The sequence below is a fragment of the Cardiocondyla obscurior genome, linkage group LG21, assembly GCF_019399895.1.
Source record: "Cardiocondyla obscurior isolate alpha-2009 linkage group LG21, Cobs3.1, whole genome shotgun sequence".
NCBI classification, from domain to species: Eukaryota; Metazoa; Arthropoda; class Insecta; order Hymenoptera; family Formicidae; genus Cardiocondyla; species Cardiocondyla obscurior.
The window spans coordinates 784,714-803,101 of NC_091884.1; the positions used below are offsets into that span (position 1 = coordinate 784,714).

The 18,388-nt window shown below is 42.5% G+C and overlaps 1 protein-coding gene and 1 long non-coding RNA gene across 9 annotated transcripts in view; one reads left to right on the forward strand and one right to left on the reverse strand.

Annotated features, from left to right (window-relative positions):
- The window catches only part of LOC139110602 (uncharacterized), a 103,657-nt gene that overhangs the window by 81,997 nt on the left and 3,272 nt on the right, over nucleotides 1–18,388 (forward strand). The window lies entirely within an intron of this gene.
- Nucleotides 1–18,388, reverse strand: part of Syt7 (Synaptotagmin 7) — a 145,080-nt gene that overhangs the window by 38,779 nt on the left and 87,913 nt on the right. Inside the window, exon 1 of one of the 7 annotated variants that reach the window (XM_070670448.1) lies at nucleotides 6,772–7,252. The exons of the other annotated variants lie outside the window; for them this stretch is intronic. The gene's annotated coding sequence lies outside the window, so the exon portion shown is untranslated. Of the gene's footprint in view, nucleotides 1–6,771; nucleotides 7,253–18,388 lie in introns of those variants that run through there. 7 annotated transcript variants of the gene reach the window in all.

An 18,388-nucleotide genomic window follows, 5' to 3' on the forward strand; every position in this document is an offset into this window, starting at 1 on the left:
TACGGTCGAATAAATTTTATACGGCACCTCTTTTATCACGCTGATACCAATATCGCCTTCCGCCGTCGCGCCGGATCGAAAGTGAAATAATAATTACGCAAACCCTCTCGTCTCCCTCCCCTCGATAATTCACAAGTGCCACTCAAATGTATCATCCCGTCGATGGAAAGCGCATGTTCGCATGATTTACTTATATAAAACGTGTCCATCCGCGTTTGCGAATTTTTCCGAGATGCGCGCAACGCACGCGCGTGTGCGCGCTTCGCAGGCGGATACGTTAGATACATAGCTATTAAATACGGCTAGCGAGGGCCGCACAGGAAGTAATCTTCCAGGTTTAATCGATAATCCATCAACCGCGCGCAGTTTTTACTTCCCCCTTTCGATGTCATAATTATTATTAAAATAACCGCGGGGAGTGACGTAATTCCACGCGCGCACACGTCTGAGAGTTGCAATCCGCGGGACGGGAGGAGGATCAATGAGGGTAACCTTTACCGTGCCGGCGCTTTTCCGCCCGGCTCGCCTGCCTCTAACAACGTGTGAACGAAAGCGTATGCACGCGTACGTAATCGCGTATTCACCACCGAGTGGCTTAGAAACGTGCGTCCTGGAAAACGTGGCGTCAGGTCCGCTCGACGACGCCTACGACTACCGAATAGATTGCGTCGCTTGCGGGAGTAAAAAAAAAAGAAAAATCAGAGAAATGAATAGCCCCGAGGTGAGCGCGGGAATCGAGAGAACAAGGTGATTGCGTATAAAGTATAGCGCCTCGATGGCATTACGGCTCGAGCGGTTTCATAGAGAAAAAAAAAAAAAAAAAAAGACGCGGACCGGGTTGATCGCGTAATCAAGTCCTGAGCAAAGCACGAGAGATTACTTATATAAAACGCAGACAACGGCGATTCCTCGAACGAGAAGGATCAATGAAAAGTACGGAAACGCATCGACGAAGCGGCAGGTAAGTATCACAATGCGCTACGTCACAGATCGCCCACGCGACCGGTCTTGTTTTATCCGAGAGCAGCGAGAGGAAAGCGCGCCTGTCATCCCCTCACCGCGTTTGTTACGCGCCGTTTGTCTCTTCAATTTTGCTTATTAAACACGCGCGAAAAAAAAGTATGCGGGATTTATTTAACCGAAACGAGACCGAGTTTGAAGTTACCGCGACCAATGTCAACGGAAGCGGTCGCGGTTCCACATGACTTGAATCGGAATTTACAATGAAATATAAAAGCTTTTTAACAAATGATAAAGAAATAACGTGGGTTTTTATTCTTTTTGCTTTCGATATTTATTAATATAAAAATTAAAAAATTTAAATTATAACAAACGATAATAAATAATACCGTCGTCTGTTTTAAATTATTTGCTACCTATAATTATACACGTATACGGTGGAGCATAAAAGCGACTTCGACTTTTTCATCGTTCAGGACGGAAAGAAGTAATACTCGTGCAAATATTCGCCTCTCTTCTCGGCGAGTGCGAGGGTGACGATGCAACCGGAAACTGCTTACGAGTATCGACCGTGCCGCAGAAATATGAACTTTTATATGACGCGGTAGGAGAGGAGGACGGCGGGGGAAGGCTCTGCCGCGGCTTGAAATGAATTGCAAGGACGCGAAATTAACCGTCTTCGTATTGAAGATCACCGGGGCTGACGGGGCCCCCGGCCGTGAATCCGAGGACTTCTCGGAGGCGGGCTACGGGTTGCACGCGAGCTTTTATCGAAAGACCCAGTCGTGCATAAAGCACAAAGCGATATTATATAAAGGACAAGTGTCGCCCATGCTCGTCGGCCGAGCGGTTCTCGTGTTTCTGTTAAAATACATTTAGCGTAGCAAAGGAACTTTTCAAGCTCGCCAGACGGGCTCCTTTGTCGCGCGAGTGCTCTTCTCGAGCGGCACTTGCCGGCAAGGGAGAACCGCGACGACCAATTTTCTCGACTGTACACGTCTAAATAATACTCGCCGTCCTCGAATTATACCGCGCGCGTAATTGTCGGCGCAACACGCCGAAATGCCGAGCGATCAGTGATCGGCGATTAATGAAGCTTCCCCGCGCGAGAGATATCGAGGGATAATTATTGAGATCCCTCTTATGTCGCCGCTGTATAAACTTTCCACTGATTGTATCAATTTTAATTCAAACGTAAATGCGCGAAATTCACACGTGGACTCGCCAAGGGGACCGTATAACTCCTGAAATTATTTCAATGCATACAAATCATTCTCGCGGAGGCGCTCGTGAAATTTCCGCGATCGTCGCCGTTAACGGCGAAGGGAGAAAACGTTGTTTGCCTCATCGTACCTACTGAGCGCGAAAGATAAATGCGCTCCCTCGGCGTTTCGCGTGCACAAAACACCCGTTTGAATTTACGGTGTCTTATTAAACGAGAGGACGAGAGGACCCGATTTAAGTCGACCGTGCGACCGCGAGTGGAGAGCTTAATCGCCGGTTACTTCACGTACACGGTTGACTTTCAAGTCCGCCCACAGGCTCCAATAAAAAGAGCACAGTCCCAGATGAAAAACAATGCAGGAATAACAGAACCGTGTTGCAGCACCGGGCTGCGAAATGTCAACCCACGTGAAACGTAATGGCGGACACGTACGTGCATAGCTTCGATCCGCGATGCATCACGCTCGTTTGCACGCCGAGGATGCGCGCCCCTCGTGATTCATTTACTACTCTTTGTGCCCGCTGAAATCCCAGTAATGATTTTTCAGCTGGGATAACCTGCGATTGCGCATTTTTATATACACACCGAGAGAGCGAGACGTACGTTTCAGGTTCTGCAAATTTTCCCCATGCATAACTTTTCCGAGAGACCCAACGCACCCAGGGTATCGGCGCAAAATTTTCCCAGGTTTTCCTCAACAAATTAAACATTCGTTAATAATTCAGCCGCACAGCGATTATAACGAGTCTGGATTTAAAAAGTAAATAATATTCGACCTGCTTATTTGAATAAACCTTTTTTTTTTTTTGTAAAAAGAATATTTTAAGATAATAATTCGTTAATAATATTAAAAAAGAAAAATTAAAAAAAAGTAAATTAATCCACGTACTCAGAGAATAACGCGATCAAAAATACGATGAAAGAATTTGTGACAAAAAATTCAGTCACGGGAGTACCGCGCGGAGTTTGAGTTCTCTCTCAGTAAATTTTCAATTTCAAGAATTTCCAATCTAGCAAATCACGAGATTCACGAACGACAAAGGGGGAAAACTATGCGCGAAATAATTGGCCGAAATGAGAAAAAGGGCGCGACGTACCTCCGGTCAAATTTGACGATATTCCCGCGATATCGCGGGCCACCAGCGCGAGCAGAAAATAATCGAAAGAGAAGCGAGAGAGACTCGAGTGGAGAATCGACGTCTAGAGAAGCTTTTTAAACACTTATTCAAATCCGCGTCGCGGATTTAACTGCGCCCTTCTTTGCTCGAGTGCTCTTTCCGACGAGTCTAAGCAGCGATAAGCCCCTGATGCGTTTCTATCCGATTTGGAGATAAAACGCCGCGTTGTGCTCTTGATTAAGGAGAGTCCTGATCGCTTCGAGTACTAAATTTTTCAAGCTAACGCGTCTGGCATTCTCGTTGATACACCAACGAATTTACGACAATAATTACCGCCCCGTTTTATATCTCGTACGCTCCCATCCCTCATAGATACAACGCTCGCGGCAACGGCGATAAATTTTACGCGGGGAAGGAAAAAAGGAATTTCGCGAGCCTAAGTCGTTGCGCCACGAACGTAGCTTTTCTTTTACAAACCGCGCGTCGCGATTAAACTTTTTATTTTTTTTCTTTCATTTTGTATTAAAATATACGTATATCGAAGCGGTCTTTGACAGTAGTATTTTCACGAAATTAATCGTGACGGGGGATTAAAAAAAAAAAAAAAGAAAAAAAATTAAAAGAAAATAAAAAAGAAGTATCCCGCATCGCGGAACGACACCCATTGTCTCTGTAATGAAATTTCAGCAAGAAAAGCACGAGGCGGGCGACCTACGCGTTTCCACCACGTGGCGGATGTTTTTTCGACGTAATTATCGGTTGCAAAAAAACAGAAAAAAAAAAATTCAGCGTCGTTATCGAGAAGGTGGCTTCGTTCGCGTTCAATGCCGCGCGACGCCAGAGGCAGTTATTGCCGTTACCAATATCATTAGACGCCCGGCGAGGAAAGTTTAATGCTTTAAAAGTTTCTCGAATGCGAAACAACGGGGCGGAGTGCGCGCGTGCCGCGCCTCGCAGCTTCATTCGAATGAGAAAATGGAATTTCAAACGAGGCACTTCGAACTACTCCGGGCCTTTCAGCGCTCGAGGCACGAGTGCGAGACTTACTGCTTTCGTAAGATAAAGCGGGTGGAGATACTTCACGTTATGCAGCACCGAGTAAGCAGTCGGTTTTTCTCGCGAGTGATAGGCGACCGAATCTTTCCGCTGTACGGGCCCCTCTCGTACATAAATTAACGATTAAGAGTCTGTTTCTCTTCTCCGTCCAGCTGTGCGAGCGATATATTCTCAAACTAGCGTAACGCGACGAGAAATAAATTAATTAGACGGTGCCGCTCGAAAAGCGATTCGCAAGTTAATGTCGTTAAACAAAAGTCCGCCGGAAATATAAGCTTCCATCTCCTTCCCGCCGAATGGTTTCGTGTACTAACGTTTACGTAACTCTTAATGATGCAAGCCTCAGATTAAATTAGGCGCAGTCCGTACATTTATTCGTTTCCCAGATTACTCTCGACACGTCTAAGCGAGTTAATTATCTCGATCTGCCCCGCGTGGGTGTCGTACCCCGGGCATTACTTTTCGTGATTGCCACCTTCGGGTAACGAAGTTGACGCCGATTGAACGGCCAATCTACAATGGATGCCGCGATTGATTAATTATGCACAGGACTGTGTAAAAGGGATGTAAAGGAGACCTTACTTCTTTTCACAGAACTACGAAAGTTCGCCCTAACTCGTTAATTATCTGAAACTTTAAACATGCTGTTACTGCAAATGCCGTACAAAAGTAATGCTGATGAATAGCACGAGGAACTGTTCCGCGAAGTTTGTCGCACGCGACCTTGTCATAAGAACGTACTCATTACGCATTTACATCAATTATTGACTCGTGTAATTAAATCGTTTGAATTGCAATAAGATTCGAACCGTCGATATATTTTTATGAAAATTATTCGGTTGTTCAGCTCGGTACAACTTGTTTTTTAATCCCTTAATCTCTCTTTTTTTTTCTTTTTTGAACATTAGTTTCAATGTTTTATTGTAATTACATTCTAAAAGTGATAACGATCATAATTCACGTTTCGAGAAATTTTATATCGCAAAATATATAAATTTAAAGCCGACAAGACAGAATTTATTTTAAAAAATTATATCTTCTTCGAAGAGTCCAAATTAATTGCCGATATAAAAGTTCACGTGTGTACAAAAATACGTGATTAAAATTATCTAAAATTCCAGCGCAAACGTAATGATCGGATTCATAAAAAATGTATGCGGTTTAAAACGACGATCGTTCAAGTGCAAATTTAACGAGACCCGGGGATTAATATTCGAGCGTACGCGGAATAACAAACGTCGGGCGACAACGCGGCCTCGATTTATTATTCAATTTATCACAAAACGTCGGGGCTTTCCCCGCAAGAGTGATTCCCGTCGACGCTCCCTCCCCCTCTTGTTCTAAGGTTAATCCGTCGCGAACAATTAACCCGGAATACACGCGTCGCTTCACCTCTCAATTTCTCACCGCTCGCTTATCGGGGCCATTATCGTTATCGCCACCTGCGACGGACTTGTATCAAAACCTCTCGTTAGCTAAGCTGATCGGCGGAGGCGCGGCGCGTTGGAAGCCGAGGGAGGGGAGGGTGTTTGGGGGATTCGGGCTAGGCGAGGATGCGTTTTATGTCGGCCGCCATTTACGTGGCGGGCAGGAAGATAGCTAGGCGTGCGGTGCTGGCGGTGGGAAAATCCTTCGCACGATGAAAACGGCGACGACGGCAGAGGCTCGCGTGCCCAGCGTCGGCGTAGTGAGACTCTCACCGGCGAAACACCCCTGACCCACCTGTTACTATCGGCAGTCTATCTGACCACGCGAGAAAGAGTGAGAGAGAGACAGAAGGGAGACGAAAGGGGTGAAGAAAGTAACGGGGAAATCGCGCCGCGCCTCTCGTACGTTCTCGTGCGTGACCTTTGTGAACGTGGTGGAAAATATTCCCAACGCCCGCCTAGGAAAAAAAAAAAATGAATAATACGCCGCTCGTGGCAAACACCTTAATTTTTTTTATTCTCGCTCCCTCTTTATTTCTCTCTCTGTGGCTATATCACCTATCGCGCCTATCACTCCGAATTTCCATACGCCAACTCTTCCCACCTCGTGTCTCGCGGCCGCGAGCCATAAAAAGATGTCCGCGCGAGCTTCGGCACGAGGCGCGACGCGAACCCCCATTTTCCACCTCCGCGTCGTACCGCGATCGCGAACGCCTCCATCAAAAGCACCTCCAAGACGTCGCCATTCTCATCGATACCGAGAAAGTGCGCTTCTTCCCTCGGTCATCGCTCAACTAAGTTTCGAACGTCGGGTGTTAGTTTAACGACGAAATAATTAATAAGCGTCGGTCGATCGCCCCGCGAGTCAAAGAGACGCCGATCGCCCGGAGATCGGCCGACTCGGCGGCCGTGAGCAGCGCGTCGATAATAAATAAAGCGGCCGGGGTTGCGCGGGGTGGGTCCGCGGAGAAACCTCCCCCGTTACCTTGTCACCGATTGCGTTCCTCACGGGCATGGTGTTTTCACGGCGTCGCATCGCGGCGTCACTCTGATTACCGTCGGGCTGACCGCGGCACGGCACGCGAGCGCCGTACTTCCGCGCTTTCGCTCGAGGATCCGGCGTACGGCGGCCGCAGGAGTGGCAGGAACCGGCAGGACACGCCACGCATATCACAGTAGAAAATGCCCGGTTCGAGTCAGACGAGCGCGCGTCCTGTTGCGCCTTGCGAGCGTAAAACGCGGCGGGTGAGGGGTCGCTCCGGTCTGACCGTAACGGAGTCGCATCACTGACTGAAGCTTTCCTCCTCGTGCCGGGGCCCTCTTCCACCCCCTAAAGCTGGGCTTGCGACGCCATCGAGCTTTCGACACGATGCCGCCACCTCGCGGTACGCGAAAGTAGTCGCGATCACCGGGAACCATGACTGTTCGGACAAAGGGACCACCCAATCACCACCGTTTCCTGGCAGCTGATCAAAACCGAGTCTCTTTTGAAAATTACTCTCGCTTCCCCGCGCGCATTCGAAATTTCAAACGTTTGGAAAAATTCGAGCGGACTATTTCGTGGCGTAAAAAGAAAAAAAAGTAAAATTTTTATTCGCGGGAATGATTGAAGTTCAAAGAAATTCACCGCTCCATACTTTCCTTCCTCGTGGCTGAATAATATTTAATTTGCGATATCGCATCACGTTTACATTACGATTATTAATTACTCCACAATTGTGCTTTATGCGGAAAGACTACAATGCAGTTCGGATCCCTCTTGGCCGGGAGGAATATTAAAGTCAAATGTAATGCATTTGGCGGGTGAAATGCTTCTAATTCTAAGCGTGGCTGTCTGACTGACGCTACACATATTCACTGAGAGAGAAGAGAGAACACCCTCCCTTTCGGACAGATAAAATTGAGAAACAGACAGCTACACTTGTCGTTCCGAATACGACGAGAACACGCGCCATTGTTTCGCTTTTCACACGTCAAATCGTTGATTCGCTGGCTTATAATGAAATACATTTTCTCACCCTGCAGTACAATTTATACCTTACATTTAAACGTGCGCATTTTTCTTTTTTTTTTTCTTTTTATTTTTTCTTTAATTTTCTCACGCTTAAAAAATATGTGCAAATTGTAAGATATTCTTTAAACGCCATTTCAGTTGTAATCAACACGTAACAATGATACGCATTCCCTACCTGAAATTAAAATTAAACGCGAGACTCGGAATTTATAAAAATATTCTACACACAAGTATTACGTGTACCGTAATCCACGAGAAATATTTAGGAAACCCCAGTGCAGAAAATACGCCCCGGGAAAGTAAACGCATAACAATAAAACCGCGGATAAAACCACGAATAATATTTTCCCCTTGATTTTATCCCCGAATTCTTTTCCTTAGAAACTGCAAGTCGTTCAAAAAAAAAACTTCAGACTTTTTATTCCGGCAGCAGCGACGATATTTAATTTAACAAACTCCGCACGAAACTCCGTGCGCCTTTTTCAATCTTTTCGAATTTTGATTTTCTCACAAGTCTCTTAAACGTTCGTCTGGTTTTTTTTTTTTTTTGCAAATTGACGTTCGAGCGACGGGGTCCCACTTTCCGCGGCAAGTACGCCGAAGTTATAACGAGACGTTAAAATGATCGAAATTATATATAACTTGACGGAATGCACGTCGTCCGCGTTGATAATATCGCTGAGACGGCGTTCCCGCCGAGGCGGAACGGTATCGTTCATCCCGACTTCCAATATTTGGCTACATCCTACACGTGAGTTTCCCGCCCCTCAAGGTCGACCATTATTCCGCGGACAATCGATGCAACGAAAGTCGCCCGAGTATCGGACGGCCGTCGAAAGGAGGATAGGAAGTTCTGGAGGCCGGCCGTGAAATCGGAAAAGCGGCCGGACCTTCAGTTTCAGTTTTTTTTTTTTTTTTTTTAATTTCGAACGCCGCATACATCTCCGTAGCCGTTTCCGCGGAGATATTTGGGTCACGTCTGGCGAAACGACATATTCGATCTCTCCCGGTGCCTTTTCGTATTTATCTTCGAACTTGTACGTGTGTTTTAACAACTTTTCCGCGTAAATAAAACGTCAGAGCGTGGATAAATATCGCGCGTTGTAACCCAACGTCGAGACAGTTGGCTTCAGCATTTTATGACGGCCGCAAGTACAGGACTAAAGCAATCGCGAGAGAACGAGGGAGAAGAGATTTGAAAGAGACAATTTTGCGATAAAATCTACCGTCGCTTTTTGTTCGACATTAGCAAGAGTATTTGTAGTTCGTCAAAATAGGGAGAAACGTATTGGAAAAAAATTTCGTATAATATTTTAAAACACAGCTTTCTTTTGTGTTAAAATAATGACTTATTGTTAGCCCAGTGGCAGGCCTAGTTGTTATTTTCATGTTGAAAAAAATATAAAAGAATTTATTTAACATCATAATTAAAGTAACTAAACAGAGTACGTTGAAACGCAAGTTTCGACATTGATTATTTATTGCGCGATAATGTTCAATTAAAAACTTTTGAATTTATCTCAATTAATTTCAGCTAATTAAATGATGTTTCGCTCGAAACCAATATTATTCGTTTATAACAATTTTAATTTATTAATTACATTTCTCGACGTTTCCCCATCGAACGTGTCTTATTATTTTATCTCTAATTATACATTTAACTTCCAATTGCTTCGCAAACATGCCGTCACAATTTTCAGTTTAATCGTCAAAGGACACTCTAAAAAATTGCCTTAAAAATGTATTACTTAATAAAGAAAACAAATTTTTCTTTTTAAATCAGAAACCAAGCGAACATAAAAATAAATTACTCTCATTCCGCTTTTTCGTCAGAATTTTTATTCTCCGATTATTCGGAAAATTATTGGTTACCTTAAAAGTACGTCGCGTCGGTCCAAGTAAATTATTATCTGCGTATTGCCGTTCTCGTATCTCGAGAGCTGCCGAGGCGTCGCTGAAGGAACATTATCGGCTATGACGGACGATGGCAGCTCTATTTCATTGGGGTTTACCGGGTATATGTAGTGTGCAAGAACCATTCTAATTTACCGACAGACGACCACCCACGACTGTACGCCGCACTAAAGCTCAATTATTCCGCAACAATAGCAGTAATAGTTAAACATATGTTTTGCAGTTAACGTATCGAATTCACGGGGATGTTTTTTTAATAGCTCCCAGTCTTTGGAGAAGATCAAAGTGCTCTTTTCTTTCCCCCGGTTACATTCGACTCTGTATTTCTTACCTGGCCTCACGTCGGACAGACCGTCGGTATTTAACGTTAATCAATTTTTATTTCCTTGTACCCGCAGCTACTTCACAGAAATTCGTATATAAATTAAAACAACGGGCCGGGAAAGTAATTTCAAGGGTCGTATAAAATTGTTAATTATAGAACTATTTATATACCCGGGAGACAACTTGTGCGTGACAACGAACGATGCTGTCGGGTAATTCAAATTGCATTACTAATCATCCGGAGAATAACCGGCGGTACAATTTTTGAAGTAGGATATAACGAACGCTCTTTGCTTAATTAAATCACCGAGAATACACGACGTCGCTCGTGCCCACTCTCTCCGCACAAGACGAAATTAAAAACAATATTTCTAATTATACTGTCCGAGGTGAAAGATCAACTGTCCAGGAAATTACTGCGGATTTAGCAATTGTAAGCTCGGGCTCGATTGTTCTTTTACGAGATCTTACGATCTTCTTCGTTAGCGAATTAATTTTATTTCATTTTTTTTTCTTTTCTTTAACTTAAAAATTTCCGAATATAATTTCTTAAAAAAACACTCGTCGAAATTTGATAAGTAACTTGGTAATAACGTTAAAAAAAAATTTTTTAAACGCAAGCTAATTCCCGTTACCTAACAAAATATTAATATCCCGGTAAGTAATTTTTATGGTAAGTGGGTCGAAGGATCACGAAGATGCACTTGGCGAGTCTAGGACATCCAGTACATGTTCGTGGAAGTAATACACAGTTTCGTCGAGAGCAGCGAGCTACGGTACAAAAACGGTACGTTCAATGGAAACCTGTACGGACCAACCTCGTTCGCAATATAGAGGCGGACGTAACTGGGTCTCAGATAGGGGAGCTTTAGACTTATGTGCGACCGAACCGATTCTTTGGAATGCCATAGCTCGGTAACAAACCATGCGTAATTTCTCGGCGGAAGAAAAGAGAATTTTTGCCGACGCAAGCGGGAAAGAATAACGGAAAGAACGGAGAATAAAGAGGAAGTGCCGTCGTTCCTCTATAAAAATATGTAATATGTACAACAATCGTGGAGTGGTATTGATCCCGTCGGTTCTCCCTTCTACGTGTATTGCATACGCGGGTGAAAAAAAAATATTAAAAAAAAATATGAATAAATAAATCACGTAAATACACGTTGTCGTGTACGTACACGTGTGCTCTTTGTCATTCACAGATTTCGCGACGCGTCATATCAGTCGCGGCCTCCCTCGTTCTCTCCTGTCGCGCGTTAATCGAAACGGAGGATGAGAATGCGAGGACGCAAAAAGTATAGCGAGAAACGATTTATTTTCATCGTCCCGTTTTTTTTTTCCCCCCCTGAGAGCGCGGCGCTATATTTATTCGGTATCCCGGGCATCAGCGTGTCTCGAGATACGCGACACGTGAACTTTATCACCTGAGTCTCTTTCAAGGCGGCGGCCGCGATTTTGCGGCCGGTGGACCGCCGTAGCGAACGGCACGCGGAGATTTATCTTAATTGCATTATCGTCCGAACGCGATAATAAAGAAAAAAGAAAAAGAAGAAGAAAACGAAGGGAATAAGAGCGGACGTTACGTAAAAACTCTTTATCAGAGAATAATTTATCGCCTCTCCCGCAGAGCTGGGACGATAATGCACGCCGTATAAAGGTGACGTTTATTTTTAACGGCTGCGTGCTGACCGATTACGCGGAAGCAAAGGGTTATGCGGAACCATGGATCCCTTCGAGTCAATAAAGAGGTGCTCGGCCATAAAGCAGAATTAATCGCGTCACGCGAAAGCGGCGTTCGTGTCTTATCGATGGCTAGTCCACTTCGACACGCCGCCACGAAATTGTTTACTCCGTATAAATTTAAATATAAATCTATGCCCAGCCTCTTTCTCCCTTTTTTTTTTTTTTTTTTCCTCTGATAAATCGCGTATACACGTATGCACGCGAACGTGGTCGACAGCTACATTATTTTACCTTTAACTGCGATGTCCAAATTACAAGTTAATTTAGTCTCGTGACTTTTAGAAAGATAAGAAAGTAGAGAGAGTGGATTTAAAAAAAGAAAATAATAATTTTATCTTGTAACAATATGATTTCACGTTCAATTGATTAAAATGACTTTCAATATTTTATATACGAATGAAAATAAATGTATATTAATGTGGTACAATTTAGAACATACGAACTAATACTGGAGATTTCTATTAATTGAAATTTCCTATTTATTTTACGAAAAGTGAGAAAAATCTCAAACCTGCCACGCAGAGAAATTTCATTTCATATCGTACAAATGATAAATAATGATGTGTCTGACATTCAACGCATATTACTGTCGTTACGCAAAGTACTTACACGCATACACGTGTGACGTGAACGACGTAATAAAATGCGGAATATTGCGTTGACCATAAAATAGAATGGCAAATAATTGGACTTTTCAGCTGCTTTGTGTATTTTTATCCCATAAAAAATATCTTTTGTCGCGCGCTGTGCATTCTGAAGAATACGTAAAAAGAGAAAAAAAAGAGGAAGCCGTGACAATTTTAAAATAAAGAAAGAAATAAAGAAAAAAAAAATTAGAATTTGAAGGCGCAAATGTTAACAGTTGGCAATCAAATTCTTAAACGGGATCAGATCAACTAGGATTTTTTTTTTTCATGCAGAAAAACTTTAATAAGTGAATCCCGGTATATTTTATATTCGCGATTGTGCCACCGCGCAATACGGTCCGCATAGAAATGCTCCTCTTATTCATGCAGGGATGTCAGGTTTGTGTTCCTTTTTTTTTTCTCTTTCGTTTTTACGATATGGTAATGTAATTTTGCGGAGAAGGACCCATCGCGTGATAGCTATAACTACACGTGCCGACAAGTCCGTGAATGCTTCCGAGCACATATTTTCATGTTGGTTGAAAAATATGTACGATACTCTATTCGGCGCCGTGAAATCGGTCTAATTTTAAAAGCGAGCGTGTACGCCGCGAGAAAGATGGTACAGTTTCACTTCTGGATCCAACGCCACGGTTTTATAATATTTTTAACGATAAATGTGACCGGCTCAAATATATTTATAATTTACTCAGTCATATTTATCGTTGAAAATTTCATGAAATTAAAACTGGATTTAGAAGTGATTCTAGTCTCTTTTATTTCTTTTTTTAGTATATAATAATACGTGAGAAACGCAATGTATTCAATACGCCGGCGATGACACAATAATTTCTAATTTTATCCTTCCTACACCTATTCCCTCGTTTCACTAGAGCATTTTGCAATCAAGTTCTACTGTGTCGAGCACGATGCTATTACATGTTTCGCGACAAACGATATATTTTGCGGATCGCCGTGTATGAATAGAATGTACATTCACTGTTGAGCGCGGACGAGTGCCGGTCGATTTAGAGCCATTTTGTGGCCGCACGAGCAAGGTATAAAACGACGGGACGTATTGGAAGAAACCGCCACTCATCTTCTTTTTGTTCCTTAAACATTAAACACGGGACAAAACGCGGTGAAATTCCCGCGCGCGTGGCGCACAGATAAAATCGCAATCAACTGAAGAGCGCGTCACGTATTCCCCGTAATAATATCACTGAAATAATTTATTTCCATGTCACAACGCGGCTACGTGTACGGCGATTTACCAAAATTTCACGAATGCAAGCCATTCTCCTTAAAATCGTACGGAGAATTTATTCATAATATCTCGAAACCGAGAAGAAAAAATCTAGATTAGTCAGACTCGCCTGCACGTCAAGGAGCATTATTATAAATTTTTATAAATATCTCGAAGCTGAACGGATCAGAATTAGTGAAGACGCAAAAAGATCCCGTTTGTTACTATACCGAAACCGCGACGAAAACAGGATTTGTTTACGACGAATAAAGCGCAACGCGAGGAGGAGGAATATACGGCGAAACAATGGGACGTCTGTCTCGGAAAATTATAGTCGATATTTCGTATTGTTGCGCTGTAACCATATCGTCCGGGGTATTGATCGGAGGCACTTCGAAATTTGTGCTTCTTACGTCTGAAAGAGACGTTATCGGAGTTCGATTACTCGATATAAACTAACAATGGAAACTCCCGCGATATGACGGCAACAAAGGGATAAGATACGGATCAATTGCAGCGAGAAACAATCGCATAATACTCGTGACAAGGTTTTCGAGCCCTTCCGCTGCCGCCTCGCACGAGGCGACATTTGAAAATAAGAGAAATTAAATCCACGGGAGTAAAGCCGCTTTAAAAATATTCAGAACCGCAGCCACAATTCTGCGAAAGGCGGCTCGAAATTTTACGAAGATTCCGAAGGCAAAGATATTCAGGAAGATCGTCGAAGATCGATATTACGCTCGGTTAAAATTAGACTAACGCGGAGAACGTACCCAGCCGATTTGGTACGAACTCCCGTTCCTCACCAGGTCGTTTAAACTTACTCGTCATTTAATTACGCGACCGCCAATTCCATTACACAATATCCACGTGGTTCAAAATGATTCGGAATAAAACGTGAAAGATTTATTCATTTATAACCGCAGAATTTTCAATTTTGTACCTGCAATCCCGGGTATACGTTAAACAAAACGTTGAGGCAGTTTTCATCAGAAGTCGACGTAAAATTTCATGGATTTTTGCCGGAGAAAATTGATTTGTAATAAACTTTAGAAAAAAAAGAAAAAAAAAAAAGAAAAATAATAATGCTGGAAAGATGTAACTTCCGTTATGAAATATTAATTTGTACCGAAGAAGAAACTCGCTTTTCATTTAGTTAATGGAACGATTACAAAGATTGCGTATTTGGAGGTTTAAACCCACGGAAAGGAATGTTTTAAGCGAAATATCGTTTATCTTGACTGAAGGGGAGCAGTGCTGCGTAATGTTCGTAATAAACAATCCGTATGCTGCAGGATTAGAAGCGTCGTTGTTTAAATAAGTGTCTTATTGGCGGTAAATGTGACTAACGACAAGCGGACTGGCTCCGTGGAGTTTATAACTGTTGGTTGTTGGACAATGTGCGGTGACCGTATAAACCCGAAACTAATCGCGAACACGCAGGTGGCGTTAGGTACTTTTACGACAGAATTTTCTACCTCGCATTCTTTTTTTTCTTTTTTTGCGCGTAGGAATTGCCCTGAATTTTTCAAATCGTCCACCGTGTAATCCATACAAACATCTATTCTGCGTAATACTCAGCGATCATTTACGCAACTTTATACTCAGCCGAGTGAATAATGTATCGCGCAGCGAAGTCAAAGACGAGAGCGCACGGAATTATTCAGAAAGCGAATAATCTAACGGCTGTAATAACATCTGAAAAAATAATACGAAGAAATCTGCGTCGTTTCTTAAATCCGAACTTTACTCGCAATAACTGAACGTGTCTCGATATTAAAAGAATACATTTTAAAAAATTGCAATTTAGAAAAGAAAAAAAAAAAGACTTTTCAATTACTAAATTTAAAAAAAAAATTCTTTTTTTATTTAATGTTTACAGCTGACGCGATAAGCTCTTCTAATTTGCTTTCGTGCAAAATTAATCTATCGACATGCATGTCGATAAAGTACATGCACAAAAATTCGTGAATATATAATTAACGTTTTATATTTGAACGACACGGCTGAATATCATTTTAATTAAACTTAGTTACGCAATAATCAAGCACCAACACAAATCGAGATATCGAGCTCGATTTACGTTACAGTATAATGGACACAGATTGTCCATTTAAACGAAAACGGCGAAAGGAGAAAAAAAAAAAAAAAAAAAAAAAGAAAGAAACCCTGATATCGATTTTATCCTCACGTAATTCGATTTTACAAAATACCTATATCGCGCCATTAATCTCTCCCGTCAAAAATCTGTGTAATACGTGTCTAATGATAGCTTTTTAGAGAAAACGGGAGGGAAAAAAAAAAAAAAAAAAAAAGAAAAAAGAATCGACATGCACTGAATTTAATGCGATCCATTATTATGTGCCTTACACAGACTCGCTATCGCCGGACGTTCTCTCTCTTCCGAGAGTCTACGTCGGGCGTCGGAAATACATTTTTCACCGTGATCGGAAATTAATTAGAGCCGAAGTTGGGATAGGTATATAGTATGTGTCGATAGCGCCGATCAATATCAATATTCTCCGGCAGTTAGCGAGCGATAAATCAATTAGCGGATGAAAGTGCGCGGCGCGGAACGTTCGAGTCTCGGTTGGGAGCAACATGAGTTACCACTCAATCGTCGAAAGAGCTAGCGGCACGCAGGAACCGGGCCGAAGGAAATGGCCGGAAGCGGTGCCAGCGAAAAGGCACCGGCAAGAAAATCGAAATCATTCCGCCATGCGGAAGAAAATTCGCGGTTTAACGAACAGCTGTAGCTGATAAGTTAACATGAGAGCGATCGGAATACACGCCTGTCAGATTTAATTATTCGATTCACTGAATAAGCTAAAAGCAATAATAATAGAACGTCAATCCGCCTCCGCTCGACTGCTCGCCATATTATATTAGACTATTATCTCGTTAAGCCACATAATCAATGCGAACGAGCTAATAACAGCGCCAAATAATTTCGGATTAATTTCAAGAGTGATTTGGAAGAGAGATTTCTGTGGCACATAAACGTAATTAATTTTTCAAGTCGGAATAACCCGTGGCTTTTATAAACCGTAGCGCGGGGATCAACTCGGGGAACCAATCGGATCAGTCGCGAGTTTCCAGCATCCTCTCTTTTTTTTTTTTTTTTTTCACGGAACGACGATTACACCTACATAACATACATAAATCATCGTCGTGGACGATAACATCGTGCGGGCAGAATCTGGCGCTACGCCAGAGTCCTATCTTCACAATACGTATGGTATGTAAAGGCGCGATTAGATTGCCGACTTTCCGCGCGCGATTGCGCTTGATATCTTAGGCGATAATTGAGAAAATGTATTACTTAATACAATGACAAACTGAAGTAGATGTGAACTGCCACGGCGACATAGAAGTTCGAAATTATGAATTTAACGCCTCGGGGAGGGAAAAACTTTCTTCAGAAGCCAGTATTATTTTCTTGCATTATTTTCGCGTTTTGCACTTTATCCAAACATCGACATTTCCCCAAACTTCTCGCTCTAATTTCAATTGCGCGGATAAATTTATCGCCTACGTACTTTCCTCCTATTTTGAAACCAGCACAAATTGACAAGTCAAATTTATAGAAATCGTGGAATTAGATTTAATAAAGTTTGCCGTTTGAAAAATTAATCGATGTGCAACGTTCATTACTTTGCTCGTGGTTAAACGTTTAATTTAGCGATCAAAGGGTCTCTCGCAGGCAAGGTAATTTGCTATAACATCAAGCGAGAAGCTGTTCTGTTATTTGAACGATTACAATCGACCACCTTGCGTGGTAATCTATATTTTAATCTTTTTTTAAGATCCCGAGCTTGTTATTCTCCTGCAAGACGGTAATTAAGGCCACGATGTTTACCGTGAACATTAATGCCTCATAAAGTATAGAGACATGCAAATAGGTGTATACATGCACGATGACGCCAAGTTCAATCGTTTGTCAACTCCGATAAAAACGGGCGCGCGTTTCGTACTCCTTCAATTACGTAAACCGTCCAATTCGCACGACCCAGTAATTATAATTCGCGCTCGATACATCATTACAAGGTACAAAACGCGCGCAAATAAATCAACATCAAGCTTTTGTTAGCTCCCACTAACGTCGCTACGGCATAAAATAACTTTCGCAGATTAAAAGTAGGTCGTGAAATAATTCGAACGTGCATAATATTCTCTTTTTCAGCGGAAGAAAAAGAGATTGCGAATCGATAAATCTCGAAATATTTTCACGTTCAAAGTGCAGTCGTGTTAAATAAAAAAACAAAAGAAAAAAAAAAGAAAAATGAAAGAAAAACTCAAACGATAGGACGGCACTCTTCTCGAATTTCCAATCGGTCCTTCCGGCGCAAAAACTTGTCGAAATCCTTCTTTATTCCGCTTCCGTAATTTTTCAGTTTCCAACGTTAAAAACCGGTCAACTTTAAAGATAAAGGTCGCGAGAAATAATCGCTATCCGGGAAGATACGTGTAAAAAAAAAAAAAGAAAAAAAACACATCCTATCAAAACGCGCAGCTCTTTCGTGCTCCGCGTTCGATGTGGAAAACGTATCTTCTAATATTCCTCGCTCTACGTTCGGCCGCGTCAGGATCCGCTGAAATAATGTTACATTAAGCGAGGATCGATCGCGGAAAAAGTAAACGGCAGAAGTTAATGGCAATTTTACGGGGACCCGGCTCTCTATCTCTCTCTTTCTCTCTCTCGTTCCCATCTCAAATATCGCGCGGACGTACTTTA